The sequence below is a fragment of the Dipodomys spectabilis genome, unplaced genomic scaffold, assembly GCF_019054845.1.
Source record: "Dipodomys spectabilis isolate Male_0828 unplaced genomic scaffold, ASM1905484v1 ptg000783l, whole genome shotgun sequence".
In the NCBI taxonomy this organism is placed as follows: Eukaryota; Metazoa; Chordata; class Mammalia; order Rodentia; family Heteromyidae; genus Dipodomys; species Dipodomys spectabilis.
In genome coordinates, this window is record NW_024871460.1 from 8,221,752 (window position 1) to 8,241,208 (window position 19,457).

The window sequence follows — 19,457 nt, forward strand, 5'->3', positions numbered from 1 at the left end:
ATTTTAGAAACTGGTTTTTAAAAACAACTGTTCCATGACAGAGGCTGAAACATTTGGAGGTCTTTAATGAATGTTAGAAACAGTTTAGATCAGATACTTCAACTGGCTTTTAAAAGTTGAAAAGTAAAGCAAACTACAATTTCCCCCATCTCCACAAAGTGTTTCTTGATATCAAATGTCCTATTCACTTGGCAAAAGTGCATTCATTGACTGCCATGTGCCAAGCAGTGTACACTGATTATACAACACAATCTCTGTTATCAGAGAACTCCTAACCTTGCAGAAAAACAGATGGCAAGCAAGTAACCAGGCAGAAAGTGCAACAGATACTAAGAAGGATGTGTGCAAAGTGTAAGGAGGTTGTGATGGAAGAAGAGGTTTATCATGCCTAAGATGCTGAAAAAAAAACATGACAACTCTCAAGTAGATCATAATTCTCTGGAAAGTATACTTCCATTAAAGATGAGCTTAAGCTGTTATAATCTAAGACTTGGTAGTACATAGATTCAGGAAATCATTAAGACATCTTTAAATGTAGGTAGATATAATAGAGGCGTGATGATGGGTGAGACCAGGTGATACTATAAAAAATATTTGTCCTATTACCATTCAAAACTGAAGGTGTCCTTCCAGCATGCATAAGAAGTATCCTTGGGGAACAGCTTACTCCCCAACAATGAACATGTTCTGGGCATCAGGCTGACTTGGTGTCAACATCAAACTTATGCAATAATGTATGACTCTTCTCAGTGAATATCTGGTAGAAGATGTCAAGACCTCACAATGGGAGCTTTTTTAATATTTTTTATTGTAAAGATACTGTACAGAGGGGTTACAGTTACATGAGTAAGGTAATGACCCATTTCCTATGGAGCATTGTTACTCCCCTTCTTTGTTTTTCTCCTACCATCCTTTTCCTCCCCATCTCCCCAAATCCTCCCTTCTCCCCCCGATCCTCCGCAGTTGTAAAGCTCATTTTCAATATAATGTCTTGTACATCTCATTATTACAATGGATCAACCTGAATCCCTATTTAAGCATTTTGTTATTTCCCTTCCTCTCCCCAAATTAGAAAAATGTATATACAAGATGCAGGATATCTGAATCAAATACAGTGAAAACAGGGGTTGCACCATGGGGGAAGAACATACAAAGAAACAAAAAAAATCAAATAATACATTATAACTTCATTAAAAAGAACAGCAACAAGGGAGCTAAAAAAAAAGAGTAGAAGAAAGATAGCCTCTTCAGTAAATGGTGCTGGCAAAATTGGTTAATCACCTGTAGAAAACTAAAGCTAGATCCTTATATATCACCCTGCACCAGAATCAACTCCAAATGGATCAAAGACCTCAGAGTCAAAACAGACACGCTGAAAACATTACAGAATGGAATAGGAGAAACCCTAGGTCTCCTTGGCACAGGCCAAAATTTTCTTAAAAGAGACCCAGAAACACAACAAATCAAAGAAAGGTTGGACAAATGGGATTGCATGAAATTGCAGAGCTTCTGCATGGCAAAGGACATAGCTTGCAAGATCAATAGAAATCCCACGGATTGGGAGAAGATCTTCACTAGCTATACAATGGACAAGGATCTCATATTTAAAATATACCTGGAAGTCAAAAAATTAAATCCCCCGACAACAAATCCCCAAAGAAACAACTGCCCAATAAATAAGTGGGCTAAAGACTTAACGAGAAACTTCTCTGAAGACGAAAGAAGGATGGCCAATAGACACATGAAGAAATGCTCAACCTCTCTAGCCATAAAAGAAATGCAAATCAAAACAACACTGAGATACCACCTCACCCCAGTTAGAATGGCTATAATCAAGAACTTAAACAACAGATGCTGGAGGGGATGTGGACAGAAGGGAACCTTACTTCATTGTTGGTGGGAGTGTAAACTTGTTCAACCACTTTGGAAAGCAGTATGGAGGTTCCTCAAGACTCCACATAGAGCTTCCCTATGACCCAGTAATCCCACTTTTGGGCATTTACCCAAATGATTACAAACAAGCTAACCAGCACAACTATGTTTATTGCAACATTATTTACCATAGCTAAGATATGGAACCAGGGCTGGGAAGTTGGCTCAGTGGTAGAGTGCTTGCCTTGCATGCATGAAACCCTGGGTTCAATTCCTCAGCACCACATAAGCAAAAAAGAAAAAACTGGAAGTGGCGCTGTGGCTCAAGTGGTAGAGTGCTAGCCTTGAGCTGAAGAGCTGAGGAACAGCGTCCAGGCCCAGAGTTCAGGCCCCATGAGCGGACCAAAAAAAAAAAAAGATATGGAACCAACCCAGATGCCCCTCAGTAGAGGAATGGATCAAGAAAATGTGGTATATATACACAATGGAATTCCATGCCTCCATCAAAAAGAATGGCATTGCCCCATTTCTTAGGAAATGGAAAGACTTGGAAAAAATTATATTAAGTGAAGTAAGCCAGGCCCAAAGAAACATAGGTCCCATGGTTTCCCTTATTTGCAATACTAGTATATGTCTGAGACAAGCGGAAATTGTCAGATAAGTTGATGTTAAGCGAAATGAGCCCCAAGATAAGAACTCAAATGTTTTTTCTTTCTTGCTATTGTGTCTAACATATTTATAAGATATTTCTTTGTTGCTTTGTATGTCCCTCCCCCATGGTATAACCCTTGTTTTCACTGTATTTGATGTTGGTATAATTTGTGGAGGGGAAGGATAAAAACAAATTGTTTAAATAAGGATACAGCTGGACCCATTGCACCAATGAGATAGATGTACAAGATCTTATGTCGAAAATGAACTATACATCTTTGGCAGGGGAGGAGGTGGTGGTGAGGGGTGGTATGTGTGGAGAGAATGGAAGGGATGGGAAGGGGAAACAAAGGAGGAGGCAACAATGCTTGATAAGAAACACACTCATTACCTTGCCCATGTAATTGAAACCCCTCTGTCTGGCATTTGCACAATAAAAAAAAAATAGGGTGACGTAAGTAAGAGAAGTATATTATCAGCCACATGGTGAAAGGCTGACTGAGGTCTGTGTTCCGGGACGTATGTATTCAATAGTGTGCTTTAAGATTTCTATTTTTACTGTGCAAGTAGAAAATCAAATAATGGATTAAAATGGAACATTATATGTATTCATTAAAAAAAAGAACAGCAACACAGGTAAGACCTCTTGTGTCCCTATCTTGGGGTTCATTTCACTTAGCATCAGGTTTATATGGTCATATGTACATAGCTTTTGACCTCTTCTGCTTGTCCTAGATATATACTAGTTATTGCAACTAAGGGAAACCACAGGACTTATGTTTCTTTGAGTCTGCTTACTTCACTTAATATAATTTTTCCAAGTCTTTCCATTTCTTAACAAATGGGGTGCTGTCATTCTTTCTGATAGAGGCATAGAATTCCATATATAAACACACACACACACACACATACACACACACACACACACACACACACACACCCCACATTTTCTTGATCCATTTATCTACTGAGGGGCATCTGGGTTAGTTCCATATGTTAGCTATGGTGAATAATGCTTCAATAAACATAGTTGTGCTGGTAGCTTTAGTATACCCTTGTTTGTGATCGTTTGGGTAAATGCCTAAAAGTGGGATTGCTGGGTCATAGGGGAGCTCTATGTGTAGACTTCTGAGGAACCTCCATACTGCTTTCCAAAGTGTTTGAACAAGTTTACACTCCCACCCACAGTGCAGTAGGGTTCACAATGGAATTCTTTTGAGTTTCTTATGGATTTGTCAGAATCCTAAGAAACCCTATCACATAGCATACCAACATATAAGCTCAGGAACTGAACTGCACTGGGTGATAACTGTTTATATCTAAGCAAACATCTTCCTACCTTTAAGGGTCTTAATAGTAATATTTTCATCATGTGATTTTGAGAGGATTAAATGCACAAAATATGCTTAGTGTGCATTCATTAACACAGTTTCAGACACATGATAAGTATATAAATGGAGGTATTAATCTTGATAAGAAGCTTTATGGACTCAAACTGTTAGGAACCTGGGGGAAAACATAGTAGCTCAGCATTCTCTAATGAAAATCCAGAACCTCAAAATATTCATCACTAAAATCCTGAGAAAGTTTGGATATTTGCTAGTAACTTTGGAAGGAAAAAAAACTATAGTTTCCCATTCTTTGTAGATTCTTAAAATATATATTATATATATATAAAATATATATTGCTTCTCTTGAGAATGTTCTAGTAAGTATTCTTGCTAAGAAAACAAGTAATTGTGATACTAGTCCTCTAAATTTCTTTTGTTCATTTTAATTAACAGTACTTTTCTTAAATTTGAACCCATACAGCTGGCTTGCCAGCATCCAATATAGTTAAAAATATTAGAAATGTAAATCAACCCAAAAGTTATTCCTGTAAAATGTTGCACATTTTTTTGGATCCTTTAACACCTGGCAAGAGCAGATCTAGGCAATCCAGGAAACCACTTTTAGCCATCTTTATTTCTTATAAATATCCTTTAAAGGCGGGGAGTAAAAGTGGCACTGTAGCTCAAGAGATAGAGTGCTAGCCTTGAGCTGAAGAGCTTAGGGACAGCACTCCAAGCCCAGAGTTCAAGCCCCACGACCAGCAAATAATAAATCAATAAATAAATAGGGGTAAAATCAAGCTGCTCATTTTGACAAACATCATTTCAAGTACATTACAGGAATGTTTGCTATTCAAGTCCTTGTATGCTTTCAAACATTTACCTTCCTGACTATCTATGTAGTTCAGCCAAAGCTAAACCTACTTTGACATCTCTTCTAAGGATAATTGAAATTTAGAAAAACGAACATTTCTGATATAGCTTAAAATTATTTCTTGAAAAACTATCATATTTAACAATTGTGGCCCAGAAGAAATATATTTTTAAAGCATGACACAGAGAAATGGACCAAGGAGGTCTAAATCAGATATTAGACTTCACTTAAAATATCCTCAAAAAGAATTGTAAGAACTCTAGAAATATTATAAAAATGCATGCAAAGAAAAACATGGGAGCCAACATAAACAGATCATGGAAAATGTGCCTTAGTGGTAGTAAATAGGCTAACTATTTAGGAGAGCAGAATGCACTAGATCTATTTTTACACACAGAGTATCTTTTCTTAAAGAAAGTTGGTAAATGCAGGGGAGAATTCAAATGGCATAACTCCTTTGAACAACTAACTTAAGTGTCTAACAAAATGACTACCAGGAAACTGGTACTTTAGGTATGTATGGAGGGAGGTCAAGGGGAGGAAGTAGACAAATGAAGAGAGAAAGAAGAAGGGTGAATGGAGTCATAATATCTTATAACCTATGAAACTAGGAAAATTGAGGGGATGGGAGGGTTTGAGAAGAACGCTGAAACAGGTGACATTGATAAGATACATTGTTCTCATAAACTGACATGTTAATTGAAATCCCTTTGTACCACCAGTTAAAGATAACAAAATATAATTAGAAAAACAGGAAAGTTGTTTGTCATTGAGTTACAAAAGCAAGGAGCAGCCACCATAATGGCAATATATAGCTCTCATTTGTACAACATCAGAAAATTTCTAAAACTACGAGCAATTTATTGGTAAGGAACCACATTTCCTCTGACAAACCAAACAATTCTGGATCACTACTTCATTCTCCCTACTACTGTTTCTAGGCTATTCTTAGGGCTAAAATCTGCAGGGAATTTCCTGTACTCTGAGAAAGTCTCTGATCTGCCCTTATTAAAAGCAACGTTTTTTATCAAACTTACAAATGAGACACATGTTCTTTAGTTTAAAAACAAACTTAGCAATTTCAGTACTTTCAATTTTGCCTACTGTATTTGGGAAAAAAAGCTTCCCTCTTCTGCTTCAATAATTAGTTTCTAAGTGACTGTTCAAAGGACGAATTTTTCTTCAATGTCAAATACTCTGACATTGATCTTGATTATTTTGAATTTGTTCATGGTGCTAAGTGACTCCCTGAAAACAAGAAAACTTTGTTCAAAAGAAAAACTGCGTCTCAAAATTGGGTGTTTGTTGAATTCTATTAATTTGCTTGTTTATAACTCTCTTTCCAATGCATTGGCTGTTTGTCTGTGTAAGAACCTAGCTTCATCAGCCCTATCCTGAGCCAGGGAGATGTGGAACTATTGATCCATTATCACAGCCCCGAAGTGCTATGGGGGAGTTAGGATTATGAGCTGGCAAGTTCAAAAGCTTTCATTTTAGTTTTCAAAGCAAGTCAAAATTACTTGAACAAGTAGTTTCTGAAGTTGTCTTTCAGTTTTAGAGGATTTGCTCTGATGTTCCAACCTTGAAGGTTTGGCTCTGAAACTAAAGTTCTGTTCACACTATAATTCTCTTCAAAAAAATGTTTGTGTGTGTGCTAAACACTAAAATCCCACATCTGGAATGTGAATAGGTTACTAAAAAGTGTTGAATTTCTAAGGGCTCTTGCAAGAGCCTGGATATCAAACACCAAGTCATGAGAGGGAAATGGAAACATTAAATTACCTTGATCAGATCGCCACACATTCTGTGCATACACTGAAGTACTGTACCATGCTCCATAAATATGAATGACTAGTATGTGTCTCATACAAAATTATTTTTAGGGCCAGGTGTGGTAGAAAAACTAATCCTATCTACTTGCAAGGCACAGTGAAGAGAGTCAAAATTGTAAGAACTTTTGTCTTTCTATCAAAAACAAAGTCGTCATGCTGATTCATGATGACACCTATAAATGCATCTACTTGGTAAGCAGAGGTAGGAGAATCACCATTCCAAGCTAGCCCAGGCAAAAGAAGGCAACTCCATCTGGAAAACAAACCAAATCCAATAGGATTGGTAGCATGGCTCAACCTATAGACTCCATGCCTAGGAAATTCAAGTCCCTGAGTTCAATCCCTGGCATTACCAAAAAAAATTGTTTTTAAATGATGTTATGGAGATAGTGATGTTAACTGTGCTTAGTTATACTTTGTACACATGTGCCAAATTAACACACTGTACTCCATAAACCCAAGCCACTCTTAAGAACTTTTTAAAGTATGTAGTCTGCCTTCCCTTTTTCCAGTGGGAAAGTTTACAATAATTAACATTAGAGGGTCAGGGGAATTGTGCTACCCGTGAATAAGTGGAAGAGAGAGCATTGTCCTGGTAAGCCTGGCAATCAGGCATATAAAAATGGTCAAGTTCGGTACTGCTTGTAGTTATTTCTTTTTTCTTTCTTTCTTTCCCCTGCTTTGGTTTATTTCCTCTGGTCACTGTGGTTGATTTTTGCTTTTAATTTCTGTACCCTTTGTCTTGTATATAAGTTTAACTGACTTGGAGAAAGGAAGGAGAATTTCAGAAACAGTGAGACAAAGGGTGAACCAATTCAACAGTAATACTCACTAGACACTGTGTTGGAAATGAACTGGGGAGAGGAGTTGGGGGTAGGGGAGAAATGGGAGAAAATGAGGGAGGGGGCAACACTTACTCATTACCTTACTTGAGTAATGGTAAGCCCTCTGTACAGCACCTTTATAATAACTTTTTTAATGGGAAAGTTTGGTGCCCTAGGCCAGGAAGCCATCCCAATTTAAAAAACATTGGAACTAGACATTTCACCTTTGAGGAGCTTGCTGTATTCTCCTTAAATGAGCACATTTCCATGTCAACATTTACTTCTTCACCAAAGACTACATGAGATAAAATAATACTAATATTTTTGCTCACTAAGAAGCAACATGTCAGAGGAAATATGAAATCTAGTCCTGATTTCTTTTGATAAGTTGAGACTATCTCTGCTGGTCCTTAACAACGCCTTTTATTTTTACCTTAGACAAAGGTATCAATCACTTGATAGCTGTTATCTATTGTCATAGCCTTGTAGGCAGAAAGAACAGCAAATGAAAATCCATTGAGGAAGGAAAAGATTTGATTAGTTAGAGGAAATAAAAAATAAAAAAAAAAAATCTGATCTGGATACCTGAGTATGCAGGTAGGGGAGAGAAAATGGTGTGGGTAACTAAATAGTCTTTTTTTTCTTTCTTTTTTTCCTTTTTTTTGCCAGTCCTGGAGCTTAAACTCAGAGGTCCTGGGCACTGTCCTTAGGCCTCTCTATGCTCAAGGCTAGCAGTTTACCACTGAGCCACAGCACCACTTCTGGCTTTTTCGGTTTATGTGGTACTGAGGAATCGAACCCAGGGTTTCATGCATGCTAGGCAAGCACTCTACCACTAAGCCACATTCCCAGCTCCCATAAATAGAGTCTTTAAGCAAAGCCTCATTCTTCTTCCTATATTCAGCCAAGTACAAGCTGTGGTAATACGGACAATACTTCCAATTAAGGAAAACCTTGTATTTTTATTCTCAATCCATCTTAATCTGTCCTGTAAGACATAGCTCTTAGTAACCACTCTGAATGCTGCTCAGATAGTGCCTCATGATTACATGGAAATTTTCAAATTACTATAGGCTTTCAAGTATCTTTTTTCTTCTTCTTTTTCTTGCCCCGTGGCTCCCAGGCTGGGAGACAGCTATACCTGGGCATATGTTCAAGTCTCACTGCTTCACTAGCTTTGTGGCCTCCGGACCAGTGGCATAATCTCTCTAAATCCTCAGCTCCTAAGTTTGAAATGGGAACACTTGTCTCACTTCATGGGGTTTTAGAGGATTAAGCAAGGTAAAGTGTGGAGCATGCATAGCACAGGGCCAGCAGGTTGCAGATGTACACCACAAGGACATGTCTTCACCATTTCCCCTCTCCATTCCCTGGGCTCTTCAATAGGGACACCAAGAATCAAAGAGATGAATTGACTTGTCTAAGACTGCACATTTAAAAGGGCCAGACCAGAACAATCATCTCCGTACTGGGCTCTTTCCACTACAGTGCATCATTGCAAAGTGAAAGGAGGTTAATAAACCTGGCTCTGCCCTATGGGTGAGGCTATCCTGTCCAGCAAGAGGAAGGTCAATTTCTAGGAGCATGGGATTCATTGGAGCATTGATCTTAAAACTCTTACACAAGAATTTCTTAAGGGCATACTTGCTTTCCATTAAGCATTTCTCTTTGCTGTTTCTGCTGAGCAATGGAAGAAGAAACAAGCCTGGCTCTCTGCTTTCTTAAAAGCATAAAAACAAATGGAAGTTTCATGAGATTGTGTGGGTGCTCTTGACTTGTATTTATCCATCACCCAAAAATGTTCCCATAGGGATGATCAATAGTGTTATTATACTCAGTGTTTAATACTAAGTTCCCAAAATGCTGACAAGTCACTAATCTCAATAAAAAAATATATATATATGGAAGTTAATTATAACTGAAACCCACAAGAGCCAGCCAGGAGATTGCAATCCACAGAATTCACTGAGTGAACACTTTGTTCAGTCAGGGACACACAGTTCCCTCCTTGCCTGCTTCCTGCATCTCCCTCCTGCCTTGCCTTCAGAACTCCCAAGCACAGCTGCTTCCTAAAAACAAATGTGTCATGGCAATGAGAAAGAAAAGGAGACGTTCTCGTGGGCTTATGCCCAGCAAATGCTCTAAAAGCCCCAAGGCAGCACATACCAGGTGCTATCTCTCTAACCTTCATCCCCGGGCCCTTCGTGTCTACTGCCTTCTCCTAAGGCTATCCATCAGGCACTCCGTAGAGAAGCAGCTCTCCCTGAAAGATGACTAGCTGCAAGGCCACAGATGTTTAGGCAGGTACTGATTGCTAGTAAAGTCTTGTTAGAAGGCTAAATAAGAAAGCTTAAGATATATAGGTTCTGAGAAAAAGTAGCAAGATGTTCTGCCCTGGAGACATTCCATCAGTCACCCTGGAACGAAGAATTCAGTCAAAAGGGTAGGAATTGAAGTATAGGTATTTAGACTTCTGCGACTTCTTCTGTTTGGCTTTGACTGGCTGGAAAAACAAAAGAGTGGTGCACTTTCCCTAGCTCACTAACTGTTTGCTCATCCTTCCTGCATTCACTCAAAATATATTTCACATCGTACTTGTGTACAAAAGGCATGATCTTTCCAATGTGTAGCGCAGAAAACATTATTCAACGGAGCCACTGAAACACCTACTTTTGTAATTCGAAAAGGAAATTTGAAAATGCTGCTTACAAACATTTTCCATTGGGAGATTCACAAGGCATACAAGTTCTACATTCCAGAGGAGAAAACTGATTTTGCTTAACCCAGCATTCCTCAAACCTAATGACTTCTTTCCCTCTTTTCAACTGAATATGTTACAAATTCATGGAGATAATGTCTCATGACACACACATTATTAAATTATACAACTTTGTAGCTAGTCACCCCTGAATTTATTTTTTTTCTCCAGAGCTTTTATCATAAAAGGATATTTTTATTATGAAAATACTGGACAGAGAGGTTACAATTACATGAGCAAAGTAATGAGTACATTTCTTATCAAGCATTGTTGCTCTTCCTTTGTTTCCCCTTCCCATCCCTTCCCTGCACCCACTTCCCCACACCAAAGTTGTAAAGTTCATTTTTCGACATAACGTCTTGTACATCTCATTGTTGTAGTGGGTCCACCTGTATCCCTATTTAAACAATTAGTTTTTTCCCTTCCCCTCCCCAAATTATACCAACATCAAATACAGTGAATTTATTTTTTAAATTCTCTAAACTCCATATGTACCATTATGTCTCTGTAGATTTCTGACATGTTGGTTTTCTGACTAATCTAAATGCCAAAATAAACATCTCATTTCTTCGGACTTTGGTGGAAAGTTAAAAGTCCTTTGTTTCTATGACTGAGCATAGTAATGATGGACAGAGACATTCAAGGGAGGAAAAGGAATTTAGGAACTATGGATTTTTGCTCCTGAGTGCATTGCTCAAATAAGACATCCCATGTAAAAAGAGCCTCACACGTTTGTTTGACCCCTCAACTTTGTTCAATGCTGTCTATGTGTGCTTAAGGGGATAGTAAAGGTGATGGAATTGAACCACATGTCTATGTATCCTGGTTACTCTACCAAAGGGACTGTATATGAGCAGTAAAGATAATAACACAAGGTAGCAAATGAAATAGCCATAAGGAAGGTACAGATTTAATGCAGTAGAAACTCTCAGAAGAATCATGGAAGCTTTTGTGGAAGACATATAATTCACAAAAGGAACTAAATTCAGACTATATTCAATGTCAGAAGGTTCCTGACTTCTCGTAGATCAAAGAATTAGCTGACACTGTAAAAAAAATGAAACTTGTACGAGTAAAACTATGTTAAAATAGTTTATCTTTTTTCTTGACTGGGCATCACAGTACTCTAGCTGCTGGAAGTTCCACTTGACCATGTGTAGGAAGAGTTTAAGATTTTTTGCTATAAAGCCTTTTCTTCCTTGTTACAATACAATACATTTTTAATTTGGAGGAAGCCAGAAGGCAAATAAATATCAAGAAGAAAATGAAAAAGAAAAAGAAAAAAATCCAATCTTTTTTTTGCATACTGCAAGTGATATTACATTAAAATCATCCTCTTTAAAAGAGCTAAGATGACTTATTGAGGAAATAATATTGACCCAATAGCAGACTCATTTGTTATTTAACTAATATTGGCTATTTGAGCATGAGTAAAGACTTGCTGATGAAATTATTGGATAATTCCAAATTCAGCCTCATTTCTGTTTTCATGTGATTGTGATATAGCTGGAAAATGAAAGACAACTGTTCAAAGTACTCTAATTGAACCAAACTGGTAGTCTCTAACAAAAGAAAAAGGAAAAACACCAAAATCACCTGAAAATGTTGAAAAATTTTCACAGTAGATTGGATGGTAATATTTCTGTTTTCAGTGACAATACATGAAATCACCTCTTTGCAGTTTATTGTAAAATGCAAACGGGCTCTCTCATTTATAAATGGATGTTAAAGGCTGGTACTTCTAGCCATGCTTACCCCGGTTCTTCCACTTGAATCCCATGTGTACCACCCTAACTAATTATCATTTAGCTAGCATTAGGTTCTGATGGCAATACAGTTCACTTGTCTATCTCTTCCTCTATGAGGAGTGTTTGGGGACCTGCTTTAAAATCTTTAAGATGATGAAAAGTATCTTATGTTCACTAGGATGAACATTTATTCTTTTTCCCATATGACTATCCAAGTGACCCACTATTCAAAAAAATCATCTTTATCCAGTGTTCCTTCTGCCATAAACTGATAGCTATCTGTGTGTAGGATTATTTCTGGACTCTCATTCTTCTCTGTTCATTAATTTTTCTATCTATGCACCATGACCATAGTCTTAATTACAATCATTGTATAATAAATTCTGATAAATGATGTGCAAGCCCCACAGCTTGGTTCTCCTTCAACATTACCTTGGGTTTTTTTGGCCCTTTATATTTGGACAGATTTTTAGAGTTAGTGTGTCTGTTTCCATCAAAATAGTAATTGTACAAATTGGCTTAGATTTTAATTGCTTATACATTGATGGAGTGTAGCTACCCAAAGCAACCATCTTATAATCATGTGACTCATGTCATATTCCTATTGGATAGTGCTGATCCAGATCACTTCCTTGATAGGCAGAGAGTCAGAGTCCAAGAGGAACTCAGTAAAGTAAATAAAATTTAAAAGTACCATCTCTTCTAAGTTCTCTCCTCCAGCCAAGAATACTCTCTGTGAGGTCTTCCCTGCGTGGAGCCAATCCCCTTCTCTCCTTTTCTACCTCACTGCCATGGCACCTTGCTTCATCTTCTCCACAGGCATTTCTGCACTCTTTGCTCTTCTCTGCCCCCTTAGTCAGGATGCCATACCTACATGATCGGGACTCCTACCAACCTCTTCACTGAAGCTCCACGTCCACTTGGTTTGTGCCTCACTTCTGTTGTATCTGAAACTGTGATAAGTGCAGTAAAGATTTCTATAGAGTGAAAAAAAACTATAAGCATGGAAAATACAGGCATTTGATACCCCTGAGGAATCAAAGATAAAAATTAATTTTAGGGTAATGGGTCTTTATAGTCTAGGATTGCCTACCAGTATCTGAAACTAAAACCTAATGTTTTAGAAGATAAAACTATACCAACCCTAGCCCCTGACCCCCTAACTCTATGCTCTTTAATAAAAGCTATAATGATCACAAGCATTGGTGCTTTGTTACCTGCCACAGTTTGTGTGTGTATCCCTAAATTATATTCTAAGAGAGTTGCTATTCTTGTCTTCCTTTTGCAAATTCAATAACTGAGACACAGTGAAAGGACCTACCCAAGGTCATACAGCTCATAAGCTTCAGAAGCCAGATACAAACTGTCTTAACCACTCTGTCATATTTTAAACCTCAATGTTCATCCCCGATTTTATTAGCTTTATCTTACTGAGAACAAGCTGGAAATAATATTACATAACATGGATTAGAGATACAGGTCTTTTGAAACTCTTACTAAAAGTGTATGAGATTCTCATTGCAACAATAAACTGTAAAACTTCAGAATAAATGGAGAAGAAAGAAATCCTGACTTTTCATTCTGTCTTAAATATATACCTTCAGCACAAAGCGGACATGAGGTGAGCATTTTCTAGGCAGCATTAAGCATATTCATACAGTTTAATCTCTCAAGCTCACCCTTCATTGGCTGTAAACTTGTCATGCCAACATGTGGTAACCATAGGTTCACGTGCCAGTCTCTCATAAAATGACAGTATCTGATTTCAGTGACAAAACAGGCAACAAAAGTGAGACTAACTCAGCAGCTATTAGGAGCATCCTAGAGGAGAAATGAGACAGTGAGAAGCTGATTTATCTATAGGCATCTCAAACTGGGGTTGATAGAGACTTTGTTCTCTGCTCCTTTCTCTCCCCACTGGCACATCTACAGTCTGATATCATGTCTAATGCTCAGCGGGAAAATGAACCTACCAAACTCAAGAGCCCTTTGATTAAATATTATCTTCCAATTACTGCTACGGCCCATTTGTTTAATGAGCATGTACTGAGCCTTTGCCTCAAACATGACAGGATGAATACCTTGAGCTTCATTTCCCCACACTTACTCCCTTTTGTCCTTCAATATCCCACTTTTGATTTCTGTTTTTCTCCCCTCTGGTCTTCACAGAGGCCAGATCTCTCCAGGATTGGTTTACCTACTGTAATCTTCATTTCCCACATCATCTTCTTTCTCTCTATTTTCTGCCCATGTTCTTTCTTATTCATATGCTTCCTTCTCCTTCCTCTTCTCCCAAACCACCAAGCACCTATCTCAGTGTCAGAAGTTAGACTATCCAGCAAGTACTTGAGAAGTGTTGAATTTTCAGTGACTCACCCTACCATAATGCTTGAAATACCAGGTCTTAAAGGATAAACTAATGAGAGTCACTTGAATATTAAAGCACAAACTAATGAGAAAACTTGAATAATAAACCATATTTAATATTTCCCACTTAATGGAAAGGATTTTACTCTAGGCTTGGGTCCCAAAATGAGTCCTAGAAATACTCATTCTAACAGTAAGAGAAAAGAATTGAATTCTGAATGTCCTCCTTTTAGCAAATAAATTTGACATAATACTTCCTGTCTCTGTTTTTGGAGCTTTGTGTTGTTAATGCTGTTGTTGTTTGTTTTGTTTGTAAAACCTCCATTAACATCCCCACTGGACCTACAGAGGACTTATAGTTCTAAAGAGGCAAATATGAACTTCATATGTTTTTCACCTTCAAAGGAAATTGAAGTGGAGCACAGAGAAAGATGTGCAGTACAAAATGAAAGTAATGGTGGAGTGTGCACGTGTGTGTGTGTGTGTGTGTGTGTGTGTGTGTGTGTGTGTGTAAGCAAAAGGTTAAATAAGAATGGTTTGTTTGCTGAGGTTTGTTGAGACGCATTGGCCAGTCTTGTGTTTTTACTAGAATGATGATACAAGATATATGCACTAAATCTTTGTACACTTTAGGAAATATAAAGCCAGTCAAATGGAGAAAACTGAGACATTTTATATAAGATTAATAAAGGGATCCTTAGACTTCTTGGTTATATGGATCACACAGGACCTCAGAAGTTCACCTCACCAATTTCTGGTCTTTTGTATCACCTTAGGAAGAATCCCAACTTTTTCCCAAATTCTGGTTCCAGCATTCAATATTCATATAGTTGTAATACTCTTTAATTTGAAATCTATCTGGTCAGACACTTGAAGACTGAAGGAAACCAAAATGATCATGATATATTCTAATAGTACAGATTCAACACATTTATATGAGCAGGTAAATACTGATAAAGAAGGGACCAGAAAGTACATCTGTCCTTCACTTGCTTTGGTTAACCCAGTGAGGATATCCTCAAAGTCAAGGCTACTTCTATTTAAAGACTTTATTTGCTGTACCATCATTATTCTCGGCCATACTCAAGAAACTAAAAAGGACTGACCAGTAACAAAAGGCTAACAAATGCCCTCCCCCCAAAAATTAAGCTATGAGTATTAGTTTGTGTCTAGGGGTCTGACCATGGTTTCAGAATCTTAACTAGCTCCAGTATATTCAAGTGTCACCAGGAGGTAAATGAAAACATATTGATAGTTCATAGATTCTGCTTTTCTAAAATACTCTGAAGTTAAAGATGCTGTAGCTATCAAAACCCACAATATTCATTAAGTTAAGCACTAGCAAATTATGCTTCAGCCTGCTTCTATTGGAAACTCATTGGAAATGATGAGTTAATTCTCATAGGACCTACAGAGAGAATATGCTCTTTTAAAGGTGTTAAAAAAAAATCTGAACCAGGCACCGGTAATTCCTACCTATTCAGGAGGCTGGATCTGCGAAACACAGTTCAAAACCAGCCCAGGCAGAAAAGTCCCCATGAGACTCTTGCCTCCAATTAACCACTCAAAACCCAGAAGTAGAACTGTGGCTCCAGGTGGTAGACTGCTAGCCTTGAGCAGGAGTTCAGGGAGCTCAGGGACAGTGCCCAGGCACTGAGTTAAGCTCCATAACTAACAACAACAACAACAAAAAAAAAAAAACCCTGAAATCACTAATGGGAAAAAAAAAAGTAGAGTAGGATGGGGCTGGGAAGGTGGCTCAGTGGTAGAACGTTTGCCTTGCATGCCTGAGGCCCTGGGTTCGATTCCTCAGCACCACATAAGCAAACAGAAAAAAGCCGGAAGTGGTGCTGTGGCTCAAGTGGTAGAGCGCTAGCCTTGAGCTGAAGAGCTGAGGGACAGTGCCCAGGCCCAGAGTTCGGGCCCCACGACCGGACCCAAAAAAACAAAACAAAACAAAACAAAAAGTAGAGTAGGAACAAAAAAAGCAAAATAGAATGACTGAAGAGTACATGAAAAAACATATGCTCACCTCCTCAACTTCATCCCTTCTGGCAATCTCAGGTCTCTTCCTTCTCCACTGAGAAGAATGTCCTCTTGCATTTAGAAATCTGGCTCACACTCTACACACACACACACACACACACACACACACACACACACACACACACACACACACAGCTTTCATTTTTACGCTACAAAGCAGCGTGTGGAAAACATTGTAGGTAACAAATGTCTATAGAATAAGAAGCAGGATAAATGTTATAATTTTGCTATTTTCCTTCTTTGTCATTTCTTTTCTATTTATCCTAGTGTATGACAAAATACTGCTCTAAAAGAGAAATTATATGATTTTATATTTCTTACTTAATGCCTTTTTCTACAATCCTTAATTCCAAATCTTTTACTACTGATTTTTTTTTTACTTCCCACAACTATTTCAAGGAATGAGAAAGCATCATGCAGTAGGCACAAAGACAGATAAAACAAGCTCTACTATAGAAAGCAGAATTCTGACTGATAAATATCAAAATAACAAAGAAATATTCTTACACTTTTCCTATACCTCATGGTCCATTTTTTCTATTTCTTTCTTATATCTTCCAAGTTTCTTAACATTTCTATCCTAACATGAGTTGAACACTTAAAGCTAAACTTCTCCTGATTTAGGAGGTAATGAATTGCCAAGAAGTTATAAGAAACAGAGAGAGAGAGAGAGAGAGAGAGAGAGAGAAAGTAAGAAAGAAAAAGAAAGAAAGAAAGGAAAGAAGAAGGAGAGAAAGGGAGGAAAGAAGAAAGGATAGAAGGAAAGAAGGAAGGAAGGAAAGGAAACAATAGAGAAAACAGGAAGACAGAGAAAACTAAAGAAAATTTCCAAGTCTGCCTGCTCTTCCAAATTAATAATCCCATTAGAACAAGGTAGTCATGTGACAGAGATTTATTAGCTCTTTCTCTTATATCTGCAAAGTCATTTGTCATCATGACCACTGTAATGAAAATACTGTCCATAAAAACACTGTCGGTAGAGTTACTACAAAGTACAAAACACTATGCTTGTCATTAGAAAATAAAAAGATTTGCCTTATTTTATTGTAAACATGATGTACAAAGGAGTTGCAGCTACATTAATTCAGGTAATGAGTACATTTCTTTTTTTTTTCTTTTTTTTTTGGGGGGGGGGGTCTGGTCGTGGGTCCTGAACTCTGGGCCTTGGCGCTGTCCCTCAGCTCTTCAGCTCAAGGCTAGCGCTCTACCACTTGAGCCACAGTGCTACTTCTGGCTTTTTTCTTTTTGCTTATGTGATGCTGAGGAATCGAACCCAGGGCCTCAGGCATGCAAGGCAAGTGCTCTACCACTGAGCCACCTTCCCAGCCCCGAGTACATTTCTTTTTGAACAGTGGCACCCTGTGCCTCATTTTCTCACAGTTTTTCCCCTCCTAACCTAAGTTGTATAGTTCATTTCCAATGTGTGTAGTGAGTATCACTGTGTAATTAGTTCACTGCCTGTCCAATGTTTCCCTTCCTCTCCCCAAACTTATATACAAGACAAAGAGTACAGAGATCAAAAACAGCAACAAAAGGAAATAAAACAAAGAATAAACAGTGTAATAAAAAAAAAAACCTGTAGTTTCCATTTCCTGGAGTTCATTTCAATAAGTATCATTTTAAATGATCATGTGCACACAGCTATTGTGATCATCTTCTAAGAGTATCCTCCTGTGGTCTCACTATGTGAATGTTTAAAGTGTTGTTTAATTAGTCATATTCAGGTGTAATTTTTTGTCTTTTATTATCCGTTGGGTTTACTGTAGCTTTATAGGCATATTCTAATTATTACAAATAGGGAAGACATGAAGCCTAGGTTTTCTTTGATCTGGCTTATTTGGCTTAATATAGTTTTTCCAAGTCTTTCCATTTCCTAACAAATAGAGCAATGCCATCCCATTGTGTATACATACATTTTCTTGATCCATTTCTCCACTAAGGGGCATCTTAGCTATGGTAAATAATGTTGCAATGAACATGGTTGTGCTGGTAGCTTTAGTGTGGCCTGGTTTGTGGTCATTTGGGTAAAGGCCTAGGAGTTGAGTAAGAAATATGATTACTGCCTTCAAAGCCTTCCCATATCCTTGATGACCCAGTGTGTGTTTGTATAATCTGATAATGATGATTAGGGTAATTAAGTGCAGAACTTTATTAAATTGGTAAGATTAATTTGTAAAATATCACAACTTTATCATTTAAATAGCATAATTTTAATAGAATTTAAATAGCATAATATAGAAAACAGACTAAAACATAAACTTAAAATAGGAAGTATTTTGTCAGAAAAACTATTTGTATTTCTCCACACATCTTCAATATAGAACTTTCAAATTAAATAAGTTAAAATGCAAGACAGTGTATGCTAAATACATAATGAGTAATATCTGTATGGGATAACTAGCTAATATGAAAGTTCCAAGTAAGCTGAGTACATACGATTTCTGCCCCCAGTAGAACTCAAAATCACCATAGATTATTACATCAAAAACAGTAAAAATTAGCCACAATGGAACAAGAATAGAGAACAAGGAAACTTTCTGACCTAATGAATGTAATAGTTATACATTATACATACTCTTCTAAAATCATTCAATCTTAACACTTCATAAATATACCTATCTAGAAGCATCCAAAAACATTTATCAAGTAGTGGTCCTGCTTATGATTTATTGAATTATTAAAATTCACTTGTTATTAGATGTCTTTTAACATACAATGAAATGCTATAAATCTTATTTAAGAAGCTTTAGAGAATTGAATATTTACTTTTCCTTAAGAAATCCGATATCATCCCTAGTTTCATTTTTTGCCCAATGAAATTGTATTCTATCCTTTTAATAGTGTCCAAGAGCAGTACAGAATTACACAAGGTCCAGCACTGACTGAGCCATGAGTCAAAAGGCTGAATGAGCAAGAAGTGACTTCTGCTGTCAGCTCCCAGCCTTCTCCCTGTCTCAGGCTTTGAGTGGCAAGCAAGGTGGAAGAGTTCAGTTTTCAAGTATCTCCTCCTTGGCTTGTTTACCATAGGGGCCTCACAAACATTGAGCCACTTGATATTACCAAGACCTTCCCAATAAGAGGGCAGACCAAAAGGATTTGTTCCATTCAGGCAAGGAAAACACAACTTGAAAAATGAAACCCTGGTCACAGCTCT